General features: G+C 51.0%; 1 protein-coding gene across 2 annotated transcripts in view; it reads left to right on the top strand.

Moving 5' to 3' along the window:
• Positions 1–3053: 3053 nt before the first annotated feature.
• GDPD5 (glycerophosphodiester phosphodiesterase domain containing 5) overlaps positions 3054–18261 on the top strand; it is a 332218-nt gene continuing 317010 nt past the window's right edge. The window contains exon 1 of one of the 2 annotated variants that reach the window (XM_030557463.1): positions 3054–3315. The gene's annotated coding sequence lies outside the window, so the exon portion shown is untranslated. The remainder of the gene's footprint in view (positions 3316–18261) is intronic. The other variant, XM_030557472.1, reaches the window with a different exon arrangement.

An 18261-nucleotide genomic window follows, 5' to 3' on the forward strand; every position in this document is an offset into this window, starting at 1 on the left:
TGTGACCCTTCCCTGCCCGGTTCCCCGCGGGGGTGGGGATGTACAGCCCAGACTGTGACCCTTTCCTGCCCGGGTTCCCCGCTGGGGGCGGGGGTGGGGATGTATAGCCCAGGCTGTGACCCTTTCCTGCCCGGGTTCCCCGCTGGGGGCGGGGATGGGGATGTATAGCCCAGGCTGTGACCCTTCCCTGCCCGGTTCCCCGCGGGGGGGGGGGGGGTGTACAGCCCAGGCTGTGACCTTCCCTGCCCGGGTTCCCGCGGGGGTGGGGATGTACAGCCCAGGCTGTGACCTTCCCTGCCCGGTTCCCCGCGGGGGTGGGGGTGTATAGCCCAGGCTGTGACCCTTCCCTGCCCGGTTCCCCGCGGGGGTGGGGATGTACAGCCCAGGCTGTGACCCTTTCCTGCCCGGTTCCCCGCGGGGGTGGGGGTGTATAGCCCAGGCTGTGACCCTTCCCTGCCCAGTTCCCCGCGGGGGGGGGGGGGGGGGATGTACAGTCCAGGCTGTGACCCTTCCCTGCCCGGTTCCCCGCGGGGGGGGGGTGTACAGCCCAGGCTGTGACCCTTCCCTGCCCGGGGTCCCCGCTGGGGGTGGGGATGTACAGTCCAGGTTGTGACCCTTCCCTGCCCGGGGTCCCCGCTGGGGGTGGGGATGTACAGCCCAGGCTGTGACCCTTCCCTGCCCGGGGTCCCCGCTGGGGGCGGGGGTGGGGATGTACAGCCCAGGCTGTGACCCTTCCCTGCCCGGGTTCCCGCGGGGGTGGGGATGTACAGCCCAGGCTGTGACCCTTTCCTGCCCGGGTTCCCGCTGCGGGCGGGGGTGGGGATGTACAGCCCAGGCTGTGACCCTTCCCTGCCCGGGGTCCCCGCTGGGGGTGGAAGTGTATAGCCCAGGCTGTGACCCTTCCCTGCCCGGTTCCCCGCGGGGGTGGGGATGTACAGCCCAGGCAGTGACCCTTCCCTGCCCGGGGTCCCCGCTGGGGGTGGGGATGTACAGCCCAGGCTGTGACCCTTCCCTGCCCGGGGTCCCCGCTGGGGGCGGGGGTGGGGATGTACAGCCCAGGCTGTGACCCTTCCCTGCCCCGGTTCCCGCTGGGGGCGGGGGTGGGGATGTACAGCCCAGGCTGTGACCTTCCCTGCCCGGTTCCCCGCGGGGGTGGGGATGTATAGCCCAGGCTGTGACCCTTCCCTGCCCGGTTCCCCGCGGGGGTGGGGATGTACAGCCCAGGCTGTGACCCTTTCCTGCCTGGTTCCCCGCGGGGGTGCGGGTGTATAGCCCAGGCTGTGACCCTTCCCTGCCCGGTTCCCCGCGGGGGGGAGGGGATGTACAGCCCAGGCTGTGACCCTTCCCTGCCCGGTTCCCCGCGGGGGGGGGGGTGTACAGCCCAGGCTGTGACCCTTCCCTGCCCGGTTCCCCGCGGGGGTGGGAATGTACAGCCCAGGCTGTGACCCTTCCCTGCCCGGTTCCCCGCGGGGGTGGGGATGTACAGCCCAGGCTGTGACCCTTCCCTGCCTGGGGTCCCCACTGGGGGTGGAGGTGTATAGCCCAGGCTGTGACCCTTCCCTGCCCGGTTCCCCGCGGGGGTGGGGATGTACAGCCCAGGCTGTGACCCTTCCCTGCCCGGGGTCCCCGCTGGGGGTGGGGATGTACAGCCCAGGCTGTGACCCTTCCCTGCCCGGTTCCCCGCGGGGGGGGGGGGGATGTACAGCCCAGGCTGTGACCCTTTCCTGCCCGGGTTCCCGCGGGGGTGGGGGTGTACAGCCCAGGCTGTGACCTTCCCTGCCCGGGTTCCCGCGGGGGTGGGCATGTATAGCCCAGGCTGTGACCCTTTCCTGCCCGGGTTCCCGCTGCGGGCGGGGGTGGGGATGTACAGCCCAGGCTGTGACCTTCCCTGCCCGGTTCCCCGCGGGGGGGGGGGTGTACAGCCCAGGCTGTGACCCTTCCCTGCCCGGGTTCCCGCGGGGGTGGCGATGTACAGCCCAGGCTGTGACCCTTCCCTGCCCGGTTCCCCGCGGGGGGGGGGGGGGTGTACAGCCCAGGCTGTGACCCTTCCCTGCCCGGGGTCCCGCTGGGGGCGGGGGTGGGGATGTACAGCCCAGGCTGTGACCCTTCCCTGCCCGGGGTCCCGCTGGGGGCGGAGGGGGTGTACAGCCCAGGCTGTGACCTTCCCTGCCCGGTTCCCCGCTGGGGGCGGGGGTGGGGATGTACAGCCCAGGCTGTGACCCTTCCCTGCCCGGGTTCCCGCGGGGGTGGGGGAGGGGGTGTATAGCCCAGGCTGTGACCTTCCCTGCCCGGGTTCCCCGCGGGGGCGGGGGTGGGGATGTATAGCCCAGGCTGTGACCTTCCCTGCCCGGTTCCCCGCGGGGGCGGGGGTGGGGATGTACAGCCCAGGCTGTGACCTTCCCTGCCCGGTTCCCCGCGGGGGCGGGGGTGGGGATGTACAGCCCAGGCTGTGACCTTCCCTGCCCGGTTCCCCGCGGGGGCGGAGGGGGTGTACAGCCCAGGCTGTGACCTTCCCTGCCCGGGTTCCCCGCGGGGGCGGGGGTGGGGATGTATAGCCCAGGCTGTGACCTTCCCTGCCCGGGTTCCCGCGGGGGTGGGGGAGGGGGTGTATAGCCCAGGCTGTGACCTTCCCTGCCCGGGTTCCCCGCGGGGGCGGGGGTGGGGATGTATAGCCCAGGCTGTGACCTTCCCTGCCCGGTTCCCCGCGGGGGCGGGGGTGGGGATGTACAGCCCAGGCTGTGACCTTCCCTGCCCGGTTCCCCGCGGGGGGGGTGGGGATGTACAGCCCAGGCTGTGACCTTCCCTGCCCGGTTCCCCGCGGGGGGGGGGGGGTGTACAGCCCAGGCTGTGACCCTTCCCTGCCCGGGTTCCCTCCGGGGCTGGGTGCAGCCAGGGCAGCCCCGCCTCCTGCCGTGTCTGGTTCAGCCGGGGGCGGAGTTAGCCGGTTTCGTTGCCCCCGCGCTGCGCTCGCCGCTTTACTCCGCAGCTCCCGGCCGAGGGATGACATCGGGGAGGCTGCGCGGGCAGCGGAGGCGCTGAGCGAGCGGAGCCTGCCGGCTGCAGGGTGCCTCCTGCCACGGGCTCTGCCGCTGCTCCGGCCCCGCACCCGGCTCGCGTTCCCCTCCTGGAGAGGCGCCGATCGCAGCGCCCCGGCGCCGGGGAGGAAGCGGCAGGTTCCCCGCTTTGCACGGCGCCGAGTCCCCGGAGGAGCTGGGCGAGGCGGGCAGCCCCGGGGACTTCTCGCCGCGCGGCCGGGAGCAGGGGACCGGCCGCTGGAAGTTGCCGGGAGTGGCTCGGAGCTGGTGGCTTCCCCAGGTAAGCGGGAGCCAGCCCGGGGGCGGGGGGAGCAGCCAGCCTGCGGTGCCGGGGGGCGATGGGGGACCCTGCTTCCCCCCACGCCTCTGCCAAGCCGCTGGGGGTGACCGCAGGGGACGCATCTGGGCTGTGACCCCCTTTCCCAGCGGCTGGGAGGGCAGGCATGGAAACACCGCGCTTGTGTGTTTCTCTCCTTCCCCCGCGTCCTCTCCCCGACCCCGGCAGCTCTCTGGGGAGCTGGGTTGGGGGAGGAAGGGAGCGGAGAGATTCCCCTGGGGCTGGCGAGGGTGTTTCCAGGGGAGTTTCCCCTGGATGGGGCGCTCAGCCCTGGGCGGGTGGTCGTGCACCTCCCCTTAATCAGGGACCAGCGAGATGGGCTGCAAGCCCCGCTGGCCGGCAGCTGGCTTAGCAGAGCAGCTCTGGGGGTTGGTAGGTCAGGTGGGATCCCATGCAGAGGGGTGGGGCTGGGATTTGGAGCCCCTGGCCCGACAGTCGCTCTCCCTCCTTGCGCTCTGTCGTTCCAAAGTTTGGGGCGGTGTCTCCTGTCCACGCGGGCTGCTATGGCGGGGCTGGGCACGAGGGGCTTCCCGCTGAATCGCGAGGGGCTTGTGTCAGTCCTAATGAGGATATGCCAGAGACGCAACTCGAGAGAGGGCACCCGGTCTGGGGTTACAGGCTGGCTCTCACAGGTGCCGGGGTATGTAAGGCAGCAGATTGTGATCATTACATTTCATCTGGGTTGCATCCGGCTTTGTTTTTAACGACGTGTTAGGTATGTGTGTGTTCACATCAACACTGCTATCGAGATGACAGCATCTGCGCTGCCCTGGCACCCTCCAGAGCCGTGTGTGGTATTTTTCAGAATAGCGGGTTATCTCATGTTTTACAATCCTGAGCCAGCAAAATCCCGGAGCCTGAGTTAGATTAATGCAGCCTCATTAGTTTAGTCAGGAGGAACACCCTGGGTCAATGCAGACAATTAGAAACCTCCCCTAGTGTCTTAATAAGTCTGACAGCATGTCTCTGCCTGGTGACACCTTCCAGGGGTTAGCTTTGTTTTTATTAAAACTCCTTTATTCTTTATTTATATTGCTGGGGGGGGGGGGAATGTGCAGGGGAATCTATGGCCTTTTGCTGCCTTTGCAAAGAGCATCAGAAAAGGAGGAAATTCTGAAAGGGAGTGAAGCAAGAATGAAAGAAGGGGCTTGGGAATGAACAAATGATACATAGTTGGCGAATATTTGTTTTATTTACACTCCCTGCTCTCCCCTACCCTGTGCAGTTCCACTGTACTTCTTGGTGAATAGACTTCCAGGCACTGACAACTTTTTGCCTTAGCACTTTCAGGCATTAAAACTACAGAGATTTAGATGCCTTGGACCAGATGGCAAAGCAGGATTTTTCAATCCTGGAAATCTGTCTTGATTTGTAATCACTCCTACATATCCTGCCTGCTTGTGAGTTTTTTCTGGTGGGGAAGAGGAGGAAAGGAAGTATGGATGTAATCTGAAATGCTTCGAAAGGTGCACACTGTTGGGCAGTAAGACACTGTGTGTGAAACTTTTAAAGATTAGTTCTGATTCTGTTTGTACTGACTTTTGATTGATAGCTCTACAAAGGAATAATGAGAGCTCACAGAATAGTTCTCTGTAATGGCTTGTCTACATTAGAAAGTTCCACCATGCCTTTACATGATTAGACTAGTGTGGTCACACTTCAGACCATGTAGACAGTACTGCGTCCAAAAAACCCTGCAAATAGGGCTGTTTTATTTTAAAGACCTGTTTGGGATAAGATTAAACACTGTGTCTTTATCAGAATAAGTATAATGGTTCTACCTTGCTTTGTGGTTTAGATTCACCACTACCTAAATTACTGGTCTGTAGATAGCATACCTACCAATTAGCATCTAGAGTGTCTAGTCATTGGCTGATCTGGTGTATATTGAGTTGCCTTCCATTTGAATTGCTGGGTATATTGGTCATCTGTTCATACATAACACAATCCATTAACACACCATCTAGTCATTACCTACTTTCTTTGTGGCTGTTCCACAATTTGGGAAGAGGTTGTTATTTTTATCATGTTTTTCACTTGCACTGTCAAGCCTTGAAGTCTGCTTCAAACTGGTAATCAAACAGTAGTAATTCAACTGTAAAAAGTCTCTTTATAAATCAGAAGCCACTTCTTAAATGTGCATATCAGATCAGTGGCAAGGTAGTTAATTTTAAAGTGGGTGTCTCCTCCAAGCTGTGCAAAACACTTCTTTAAAGGAAAAGATTATTTGCATGTAAAGAAGCAATATGACAAGGATTTGTCCACTGCCATTCACTGCAGAAGCACAAATTAAATGAATTCTGGGCCAATACATTTTATTTGGTGTCTGTTTGTCGATTTCAGCAGCTAGTTCTTTCAAAAGCTTTGAAGTTAGTTTCATTTATATGGGAAATTCTTCCTTTGGACCAGGAAGACTATGATTAGATGCGGTATCCAGGGCTGACTCCAGGCACCAGCTTAAGCAGGTGCTTGGGGCGGCCACTCCGGAGAGGGGCGGCACGTCTGGCAATTCGGCGGAAGGTCCCTCACTCCCATTTGGAGCGAAGGACCTCCCACTGAATTGCCACAGACAGCAATTGAGGTTTTTGGTTTTTTTGGCTGCTTGGGGCGGCAAAACCCCTGGAGCTGGAGCTGGCCCTGGCCCTGGCAGTATCTTGCATCTGCTCTGTGGGCCAAGGATTATTTGTTTCTTTCACTTTTTATAAACTGCCATGCATATTTACCATCCTCTATAAATAACTGTGTTAGAATTGCCCTAGTTTTTTTTTTCTAATGTATACTATTGTGTGGATTTGGTTATCCCATCATTATCTTAACTTTCAGGGGAACACTGAACAAGGTAATATTCCCATTAGCAAGTGTCTTGTTCTGTCAGGTACGTGCTCATTGCTCCTTGAAGTGTGGCCTTTTATGCAGCAGATGCACCTGCTGGGGATGTTAACCAGACTCTGAATGATTCCTTGATCAATCTTTATCTGCCACTCCACCCCCACCCTCAAAAATCTTATCTTTCTCTCCAACAGCTGATGTCCAGCATAGCACATCTGTGCAAGGTGTGGATTGGAATTCAATTTGATGCTAAATGTAGTTAGTGAACCATTATCCCCTCCAAAAGGGTTATAATAACTAGCCCTTTTTTTGTAACTCATTATCCAAAAGATAGTGTGATTAACTAACTGAGAAGATTTATTAGAGGCTTGTCAGGCACTGCTCATATTTCTCCTTCAAGAGGCTCTGCTGTGATATTATATTTCAGCTCTAAAACAAGTACATGGCTCTTCCTTTCCCTGCATTGATTTATAATGTCCATGTAACTCTTAGTGGACACTCTTATTTTTCCAAACCAATGCTTCGTTGGTTATATATGTATATACTGTAGCTTTAAAATAAGGCTAGCTGGCAGGAACAATCCATCATTTGTTAATGATGTAACAGATCTGTGGTCACTTGGGATTTCAATGCTGTCACTATATTGCATGCCACAGCCACACTAAATTACCTGATATCCGCAAAGGTAGAACTCTGATTCTCCTGCTTCAAAAGCAGAGGAGTAACAGGAAAACCTCAGCAGAGTTTAATGGTATAGGGGCTATGCCCAAAGTTGATCTCTTTGATTCTGGTCAGAAGAGGACAGTGCTACACAAATCAGCTAGTTCATTTAAAATGCTAATACCCTGTTCCATAGCACCTTTCATCTTGATGACATTAAGCCTATTAGAATTTCCATTTTTACAGGGGAGGAAAGAGACGGAACTGAAATTCATTGCCCTTCTCAAGGTCGCATTGTGAACTAGAGACCACAAGAAATGGAACACAGCATATCTGATTTCCAGTCTCCTGCTCCAAGCACACTCCCTTCCAGACAGAGTCCTTGTCTATTTGTTTTGAACAGTACCAAGTACACACCAATGGTACTGGGCACATAAAGCGGGGGAAAGGTTTGTAAGGGAATTCTAAATGGCTGTCTGTAGTAACAGGAGATTGTGTTAAATAGTGACTGGGGAAAACTATTGATATCTGGTTTTGCTGTGTTCTTTTTTAAAGCCACTTTCTCTCAGTTCTCTCTCTCTTTCTCCCCCCCCCCCATTGTGAACCAGGTGCCTTGTGATTTTTTTTTTTTTTTTGACTAATATCCTATCATTGCTTGGTACTGTAAAACACAAGCCACTTCATCTGTTTAATATGTGATTTAAAATATTTTTGATGTTCCTTCCAAGAAAGACTTTCAAGATATAGTGCTCTTCTGAAGATATTCAAACTAGGCGTCTCTTGAATTGCTTTGGAGGGGCAATCATAAACCTTTCCACACTAAGGTTTATCTTGGAATGCATTGTACTTAATCAATACACGATTGAAGAGGTACCTGGCGGCTGATTTATTTTTGTCTGCTTTGTCCGCTCAGATTTCAATTACATTGTGTATAAGGATGCTTCTGTGTAAGGGTGAATCTTCCACCCTCCCCTCCTCTTGTGTATGTGGAAACTCTGCAAATAATCTCTTGCTTAACTTTGGGGGCACCTGAAGTTTGGGTGCTAAATGCTCAATCGTAGCCATAGTCATGTTGGTCCCAGGATATTAGAGAGACAGGGTGAGTGAGATAATATCTCTTATTAGACCAACTTCTGTTGGTAAGACCTCAAGAGCTTGTGTGTGTGTCTGTCTGTCTGTCTCTCTTTCACACGCCAACAGTAGTTGGTTCGATAAGAGCGTGTGTCTCACCTGCCTTGTTTCATTGAATTTGATGGGAATTGAGTGTGGTTGGCAGCTTTTCAGGATCAAGCCAATGAGGGTATCTTTTTTTTTTTTTAATTGTGTATGTAAGAAGGGGGGGGGAAAGATCCCCCAACCCTCTCCGCCCTGCCCTCTGTTTTTGTGGAGGTGGTACTGGTGACAGAGCACATATTTAGGCATCGATTCCGCAATTAGCTCTGAGTTGCCAGTCCCTTGCAGCCATGCGGAGCCTCACTGAAAGCTCTTCTCTTTTTTAGAAATAGCAAGTGTTTGCTTGTAAATGATTCTGTGCAATCATGGCTTATATGAAAGCCCATCTATTATTTACGCTTAAAGGCACTGATCCTGCAAGTTACACCATTGAGCTCCCATTGGGGCAAGGGTTCTGCAGGATTGCTTGGTTGGGGTCTAAGTGATTTCTGCTGAAATAACTTTGGTCTACTGTACTCTTCTCCACTTGTACTATTTGTTTACTATTTGCTATTTTGTTGCTCTGGACTGGTGATGCTAAACTGGTCAGTTTCACTTTTAGACTCTACTGTTAGGATGATGCAATGGGTGACCTTCAAGGTAGGAAAACACGTTTTAGAAACCAACTCTATGACTTAAAATGAAAGAAATAACAGCAATTTTTTTTCTTTGAGGAACCTTAAATTCTGGGCATGTGCTACTGGCACTGTGCACTTATAAATATCACAACTGTGCCACAGCATGTCCCCTTCTCCCCCCCCCCCCAAGAAATCAGAGCTGAAATTTAAATAACCTTGTTCTTTATGGTCCCAAGTGTGATACACAGTGCAGGAGGGTTCTGTAATGCTCCTTTTAGACAGGTGGGTCTTGCATTCCCTCATGTAATTCAGGAACATATACATCAGGCATAAACAGCACTTGCGTGAAGGCTACATTTTCCTTTAGGTGCAGTGGCCCCTTCTAAAGTGTCTGTCTTTTTAAATTAATCAGATGGGTTTTCTAGCTGTTCCCATTTCTAAGTGCTGCAATGAGGCACTCTAATAGATTAGGTCTCAGGCCACTTCTGTTATATTTATTATTCTGTGCGATCACTGACACTCACTGATCTAAAACTGCCTGAGTCTAAAATAATGGCACCCGTGATGGTGTATACTATGAAACTGCAATCACAGGAAATACAATAGATCAGTGTTTTGGTGTGGGAGGGAGAGAAGGGGAAATCTTCTGGTTAAAAGATGAGGAACAAGGAGATCTGGATGTTTGGTTACTACAATTAATGAGCGGAGAGTAACTTAAAAACCTAAGAGGAGGTTCTGTTCTCCGTTTTGACAGACAGTGTGACTTTGCACAAGTCAGTTAGAGGCTTCTTTTGAAAGACTGGCCCTAACTGTGGATGTTGCTTGATACCCCCTCACTCCAAGGTCCTGAGAACCTATGGCCCCACTTGCTTTTTACCTATATACCCTTTTCTCCATTTCCCGATCTGTGAAATGGGGATATAATACTTAGAAGTGTTTGTGGGGTTTAATGTCTTGTAAAGCATTTTGCGACACTTAGGTGGAAGGAGATACAGAAGTACAAAGGATTTATATTGCTTATCCATTCATCAAAACTTTCTTCCTTCTGCATTAAAATGTTTCCTGCATGCCCCAACTGTTCATCTGTAAACATTATAATGGGCTTATCCAATGCTTTGATCTGTTTTCTTCTGAAAAATAAAGATTGGATATGTTTCTGGTGACAGGAGGGTATGGGTGAGTGACACATCCTCTGAAATCAGGGTCTTTTCTCTCTCAGCTTTCATGCTTTAATCTAGAAGGAAGCCCTGCCTGGAGAGAAGTTTCTTTAAGGTGTCAAGTCAGTGAGGTTTCAGAAGCAATTACCTGGTATGATGGCGATTACCTTTTGTAGGCAAGTGTGGGAATTTCATGTCAATCTATCTACTAATAATTTTCATCTCTTTTGGATGAGACTTAAACCTGACAACTGAACCAGCTGTGGCTAAAGATCCATGGTGTTTCACATAGGTAGAGGTGCATCTCTATGTAACCTTTGTGAAACCTAGCGCCAGAGGCCAAAGTCTTCAAATCTGCATGCCTAAAGTGAGGCTCCTGAAGTCACATTTAGGCACCTGAAACAGAAATGGTCTCATCTTAAAAAGGTGCTGAACACTTGCAGTTTCCAGCCTAACTTTAGGCACTAGGTTTGAAAATTTTGGCCAGAGGTTCTCTTTTGGACCCTATCATTTGTCAAGGTACTGGCTGACTTGGGTTACCTTCTCCAGGTGTAGGTTCTGCCTTACTCAGGTCTGGGTTAAAGTTCTTTCTTTAAGATTTATGATTTAATGACATCCTTCTAACATACTACAGGTAAGACAGCTCTGTGCGTTCAAATATTAACATGCTGGGTGTCAACTTAACAGTGGTGTCTTTTACATTACATTACCTGAAAACGAATTGCTTCTTGGTACATCGCAAGATCATGCATAGCACCACTGCTGCATGGATGCTTGTTGGCTAAACACAAACTTGTGTGGATAACCAGGAAGAACTCTTGCCATGCACAGAAAAATAAAAAAACTAGTGCCACAGGCATTGGAGATTTTAACTGTATCCATGCACAGTCATTCCTGAAAAGTACAGAGACTGAGACAAGTACAGCTAGAGCCCCGAGTGCATGAAGAAGTGCACTCTTTTTAGCATTTCTATAAATGTAACTTTGAGGGCCCCTGCAAAAGCACAATGCTCTAGCTTTTTGAACTCGGGGCTGGGGCCAGAGTTCTAATCCTGACTCTGCCACCCACCTGAATCACCGTGTGAAGTTAAGCAAGCCACTAATCCCCGAATTTTGAGTGCTACTATTTTTGTAGACTTGACCTGAGACACTTGAGGATTTGATATTACTTTTTTTAAAGAGGTGTTCAGCACTTAACTCTACCTGAAGTCAGTGGGTGCCAGGGGGTCCCTAGAACTGTTGAAAATCAGGCACAAGATGACTTGCATTAGGGCATCAGAAATAAGTGGCTACTTCTAAAAACTCTGACTCTTTTTACCCTTCTGTCCTTTGGGGATAACTTGCCCATCTTTTTAAAGGGATGGTCCATGAAGATTATATTTAAAGTACTGTGGAGGCCTTTGGTAACAGAACATGTCAGTTTGGGTTACATGTAGCCTTAAATTTAATATACTCAATAAAAAATCACTCCCACTGCTTGAGGGCTGTCAAGGTTCCTTCCCCACTCTGAACTTTAGGATACAAATGTGGGGACCTGCATGGACACTTCTAAGCTTAAATACTAGCTTAGATCTGGTAACTCTGCCACCATTCAGAAATTTCAGCGTCTGGAGCACTGACTGTCCTCCCAAAACTCTCCCCCTCCCTGGGTGGCCTTGAGGGATTTCACCAATTCCCTAGTGAACACAGATCCAAACCCCTTGGGTGTTAAAACAAGGAAAAAATCAATCAGGTTCTTAAAAAGAAAGGTAAAAATCATCTCTGTAAAATCAGGATGGAAAATACTTTACAGGGTAATCAAATTCGTATAGCCCAGAGGAACCCCCTCTAGAATTACGTTCAAAGTTACAGCAAACAGAAGTAAAATCGTCTCGGCAAAAAAGGTACATTTACAAGTTGAGAAAACAAAATTAAGACTAACATGCCTTGCCTGACTATATTCACAATTTTGAAACATAAGAGACTGATTTGGAGAGCCTGGATGGGCGTCTGGTCCCTCTTAGTCCCAAGAGCGAACAACACCCAAAACAAAGACCACAAACAAAGACTTCCCTCCACCAAGATTTGAAAGTATCTTGTCCTCTTATTGGTCCTCTGGTCAGGTAACAGCCAGGTTTACTGAGCTTCTTAACCCTTTACAGGTAAAAGAGGCATTAACCCTTAACTATCTGTTTATAACAAGGGCATAGGTGCTTTGATGGTGGGGGATGATCATATGGGGGACTGTCCGCCTGTCTCAGCCAACCCTGTACATACCGCCATTCCTGTGGATACTGCAGATTTGTGCAGGGGGTCTGTGTTGGGAATCATTGTCCTGCCCAGCTGGAACCTGCTGAGCCTGCAGGAACAAGAATGAATGTGCTTTGCACTTTTCACTGAGAGATGGCAAACCAGCGCTTTTCTATGTGTGACCCTAAAGAACACTGATGTAGCTCTAAGCATTATAATATCTATTTAAATGTGACACAGTTGTCCTTTAATTGGCTGTTCATGGGTCTGCCTTAAGCCTGATGTAGGAAATAGCTTGGCTACACTCGAAACTCCAAAGCGCTTTGAAGTGTGAGCGTGGTCACGGTGCCAGCGCTGGGAGAGAGCTCTCCCAGTGCTGCAGGTACTCCACCTCCCCGTGGGGATTAGCTTGCAGCGCTGGAAGCCGCGCTCCCAGCGCTGGGGCACTGTTTACACTGGCGCTTTGCTGTGCTGTAACTTGCTGCGCTCGGGGTGTGTGTGTGTGTTTTTTCACACCCCTGAGCGAGAAAGTTGCAGCGCTGTAAAGCGCCATTGTAGCCAAGGCTTAAGACTATAAAATTAAGAACAGGAGTACTTGTGGCACCTTAGAGACTAACAAATTTATTTGAGCATAAGCTTTTGTGGGCTACAGCCCACTTCTTTGGATGCAGCATGTATTCTGCGGATACAGACTAACATGGCTGCTACTCTGAAATATAACATTAAGGGGATTGCCAGGAAAAGGGTGGGGTGGGGGTAGCATTAATGGGAAGCTCAGCTCTCTACTACCAGCAGCTGGGTAGGTGCTAATGCTGGACTTTCCCTAGGGGACTAGTTTTACAAATCTGCCTCCTATTTAGTAATTGACAGATTTTGGAATTACACACCCCTGCCGCCTCCTTTCCCCCTCTTCTCTCCCTTCCCCCCCCCCACTCTGAGGAGAAGCTCACTACTTGTCTTTCATCCCCTCCCAAACCCAGTTATCCAGACAACTGTGAAATGAGGCCACAGAGTAGCACCTGGATACCTGTTGTCCAACCCCAAATATGGTGATCAGTTAGAGTCTGAGCATGTGGGCAAGACCCATCAGCCGGACACCCGGGAAAGAATTCTCTGTCGTAACTCAGGGCTTGGCTACACTCGAAACTTCAGCGCTTTGAGTGTGGTCGCAGCGCCAGCGCTGGGAGAGAGCTCTCCCAGCGCTGCACGTACTCCTCCTCCTCATGGGGATTAGCTTGCAGCGCTGGGTGCCGTGCTCCCAGCGCTGCGGCACTGTTTACACTGGCGCTTTACAGCGCTGTATCTTGCAGCGCTCAGGGGTGTGTTTTTTTCACACCTCTGAGCGAGAAACTTGCAGTGCTGTAAAGCGCCAGTGTAGCCAAGGCCTCAGTGCTCTCGCCATGTAGTGTGCCATCCCCAGCAGTTGAGGATTTTTGGTACTGGCGGTTGCCAAGGGGCCACCTGCCATTGTAGGCAGTCCCATCGTACCATCCCTTCCATAAACTTATCAAGCTCAGACTTGAAGCCAGTTCGGTCCCCCCCCCCACTGCTCCCCTTGCAAAGTTGTTTCAGAACTTTACTCTTCTGGTGGTTAGAAACCTTTGCCTAATTTTGAGCCTACGCCCAGGTCTGTCTTCTCCTCTGTCGCTTCCAACTGGTAAATCCCCAGTTTATGGGGAAAAAGTTGTCTTTTGGTCCCTCAGTTCATGACCTTGCACTTTGCACTATTAAATATCATCCCATTTCTATTACTCCAATTTACAAGGTCATCCAGATCTTCTTGCGTAGTATTCCTGTTTCCCTCCGTATCGGCAATACCTCCCAACTTTGTGACATCTGCAAATTTTATTAGCACACATTCATTTTTTGTGCCGAAGTCCGTAATAAAAATGTTAAATAGGGTTGGTCCCAAGACCAGTCTCTGAGGAGCTCCACCAGTACCCTCCCTCCAGCCTGATAGTTCACCTTTCAGTATGACCCATTGCAGTCGCCTCTTTAACAGGTTCCTTTCAGTTCTCATATTAATCCTCATCTTCTCCCATTTAACTAATACAGTAACTCCGCACTTAAAGTAGTCCTGGTTAACGTTCTTTCGTTGTTACGTTGCTGATCAAATAGAGAACATGCTCGTTTAAAGTTGCGCGATGCTCCCTTCTAATGTTGTTTGGCAGCCACCTGCTTTGTCCATGGCTTGCAGGAAGAGCAGCCCGTTGCAGCTAGCTGGTGGGGGCTTGGAACCAGGATGAACTGCCAGCCCCCCGTCAGCTCCCTGTTCCCCTAAGTTCCCTGTGCAGCAGCTGCCCAGCAGACTATCAGTTGCCGGCAGTTCAGCTGTCCCTCCCCCCACTGCCATGTGCTGCTCCTGCCCTCTGCCTTGGAGCTGCTCCTGGGAGCCTCCTGCTTGCTGTGCAGGGGGAGGAAGAGGGAGGCTAATATCAGGGTGTTCCCCCTGCTCCTGACACCCGCTTACCGTATCTCCATAGAGCAGAGGGGGCTCAGGACAGAGGCAGCTTGCAGGCAGCTGCTATCTCAACTTCCTGATCTACTTAAAAAGGCAATGTACTTAGAGTGGAGTCAGCATACTTAAAGGGGAAATACGCATCTCTCTCTCTCTCTCTCACACACACACACCACCCACCCACCCACCAGGGGTGAAAGTAATTTACAGGACTTACCAGTACTGCTGGAGTCCTGAGGGGTGTGTGGCCTCAACCAGAAGAGGCGTGGCCTCAAGATTTAAAGGCCATGGGGCACCAGCTGTGGCTTGGAGCCCCAGGGCCTTTAAATCAACCCAGGGCTCCCAGCTGCAGAGGTGGCTGGGAGCCCCTGGGGCTCAGGGGCAAATTAAAGGGCCCAGGGCTCCAGCCACCGTGGAGCTCCAGGCCCTTTGGGTGGGATTTAAAGGACCAAGAGCTCTCGCAGCTGCGGGGAGCTCCGAGCCCTTTAAATCGGTCCCCAGCCTGGCCGCCGGAGCTGCGGGCTGGATTCAAAGGGCTCTGGGCTGCCCACAGGGGTGGGGAGCTCTGAGCCCTTTAAATCCCGGCCCAGCCCAGCCCAGCCACTGAAGCCATGGGCTGGATTCAAAGGGCTCTGGGCTGCCTGCTGCGGCCGGGAGCCCAGAGCCCTTTAAATCACCGCCGCGGAAGCCGGTGCGGTCCGGCTGTACCGTACTGTACCGGCTTACTTTCACCTCTGATGCGCGCGCGCACACACACACACACACACACACACACACACGCACAGTGTGTGTCTTTGTCTGCCATGCTGTCTCCCCTCCCTCCATTTGTGTTGCTTTGTAGAGTGTGAGGCTACACTAACAACGTGTTAACCCTTGAGGGATCAGCTGAGTTCTCGTTCATCATTTAGCAGTAAGGCATTCCCTGGGAAATATCCCACCTTCTGACTTCATCACTTCAACCAAGCTTCACAATCATCATCACTGTGTACAGTATTAAATTGTTTGTTTAAAACTTATACTCTGTGTGTGTGTGTGTGTGTGTGTGTGTCTAATATATATATATATATATATATATATATATATATATATATATATATATATATATATATATATATAAATATAATTTGTCTAGTGAAAATTTTTCCTGGAACCTAACCCTGCATATTTACATTAATTCTCATGGGGAAATTGGATTTGCTTAACATTGTTTTGCTTAAAGTCGCATTTTTCAGAAACATAACTACCGTGTTAAGCGAGGAGCGACAAAGAGTCCTGTGGCACCTTATAGACTAACAGAAGCATTGGAGCATAGGCTTTTGTGGGTGAATACTCGCTTCGTCAGACGCATGTGAGTGCGAGTTAAGCAAGGAGTTACTTTAATTTCCCATGTGGAACTGTATCAGATGCCTTACTGACATCCAGGTAGATTCAATCTACTGCATTTCCTTTGTCTAAAAACTCAGTTTCCCTCTCAAAGGAGGAGATCAGTTTGGTCTGGCATGATCTATGTTTTATAAAATTGTGTTGTTTTATCCCAGTTACTCTTCACCCTCTATATTCTTAACCACTTTCTCTTTCAAAATTTGTTTCAAGACCTTGCATACAATTGAGGTCAAATTTACAGTAATTTCCTGGATCATTTCCTCCCGCCCCCCCTTTCTTAAAAATAGGAACTATATTAGCAATTTTCTAGTCATAAAGTACGACCCCCAAGTTCACAAATTCATTAAAAATCCTTGCTATTGGGCTTGCAATTTCATGTGCCAGTTCCTTGAATATTCTTGGATGGAGATTATCCAGGCCCCTCGATTTAGTCCCATTAAGCTGTTTGAGTTTGCCTTCCACTGTGGATGTGGTAATTTCTACCTCCATATCCTTGTTGCCATTAGCCACCCTGCTGTTAGTAACACATGTCTTCCAATCGATATCTGAGAAGTTAAAGGTGATCCATGCCTGCCAACGCGGGGGGATGGGATGTGACGGACGGGATAGAGTGAGGGCAGCCAGCTTCAGCGAGCATGCTCAGTATGAGCCAAGCAGCAAATCCGGGAGTAGGCATGTAACCCTGCATACCCTCTGTTGCCCCACATGTTGCAGGGCTGTTTAATTGCAGTGTAGATGTCTGGGCTTGGGCTGGAACCTGAGCCAGCACATGTACACTGCAATTAAACAGCCCCATGGGCCAGCTGCCGGTGTCCAGTTGCAGTGTAGACGTACTCTGAGGCAAGACATCAGAGAGTAATAACCTCATTACTACCTGACTGGGCTGCACTTGAATCAGTGACCTCTATTGCCACTAATCCCCCGGTGGCATTGTCATCCTGGCATGCGAAAAAGCCATCTTGTAAGAGTAAGAATGGGGTAAGTTAGCAGGAACTTCCTCTAAAGAATGGAATTGGCAAGCTGATTTTGTGGTAAAGCTTTAACATACTGTTCTCCTTCAGAGAGCCGCTGCCTGGAGTAGTTCCCATGGATTCACTTCTAAGAGGAGAATAAACTCAAACGATGTGTTCGGGTCTTTCTAAAGACGCAACGTTAAAACACTTAAAAATTCTCCAACTTGAGACAGCCCCTAAGTATTTGCTTTAAAGTGGTACATTATGGTACTCGTATTTGTAGTAATGCTGGTCTTATTGGAAAACCCAGGAGGTGGGCAGGCGCAAGCCCACCTACTTTGAAAGGCCCCTCTCTCAGCCTAGAGGGAGGGACCACTGGACCCAGGGACGAAATAAACACGGGGACAACAAATGAGAAAAACAAGGACTGAGGTGAAGGTCATAGGTTCAAAATGAGGGTACTGGATGGGGACACCGAGCAGAGAACCCTGGACAGCACCCACTGCTCCTCAAAGGAGTCAAGGGAGCCAGTGGACGCTGTCCAGTGGAACTCTGCCCGGATGCGTGAAACTAGGGAGGAACAGAAATAGGCCCCACAGTCGCAGAGCACCCCCTCATCCAGCATCCTCCTCTTGGCAGTGTAGACGAAGAGTTTGGCCAGGTCCAGGAGGAGGTTGACAAGGAGGTCTCACGACTTCGTGGGGCCATGGATGGGGTGTGCAAAAAGGAACGGGTGTGGGGGGAGAAGTGCAACCATAACCTCAACAAGAGGCTCTGGAGGAGCTAGAATAGGGGCTGCAACCTGGCACATTCAAGATAAGCGTGCACCAGGTTCTCCCTCACGCTGCAAAAGGGGCAGGCCTCGGGTGAAGGTGTGAACCACGCTGGGTACATGCCCGTGCTCACGGCTCTGTGAAGGAGCCGCCAACTGATGTCCCCAGTGGGCCGTGGGACCAAGCTGGAATAAATGCTGGCCCACCGGAGCTCCTCACCCTCTTTAGGTAGAAGATAGTCCTGTCATTTGGTGTCAGGCCGGGACGTGAGGGTGAAGAAATGCAATGTGTGGAGCATGAGCATGTACAGTTGGTCTCTAGGCGTGGTTTGGAACCGGACCGGCTGCAAGTTTTTTTCAACTTTTAACTGGTTTAATTCCTGGTTCCTTTTCTGAGCATTATGTACAAATTTCTATTTGGTTGATGACTTGCAGTAGCATCCTTCTAATGAACTCTGAATGTGTTCAGGTGAACATTTTCATCACAGGTAAGAACCCAGTGCACTTGTGAACTGCTTCAGACTGGAGCTTTTTATTGGCACTGGGACGGTGCCAGCTTTTGCCAAGCCCGTAGGCATTCGCTAAGAACCGGCATTCATAGCTGGAAACCAAACCAGCTCACCTGTGTAACTTTGTTCAATGTATGTATTAGTCTAATC

This window comes from Gopherus evgoodei, chromosome 1 (genome assembly GCF_007399415.2).
Source record: "Gopherus evgoodei ecotype Sinaloan lineage chromosome 1, rGopEvg1_v1.p, whole genome shotgun sequence".
Classification (NCBI taxonomy): Eukaryota; Metazoa; Chordata; order Testudines; family Testudinidae; genus Gopherus; species Gopherus evgoodei.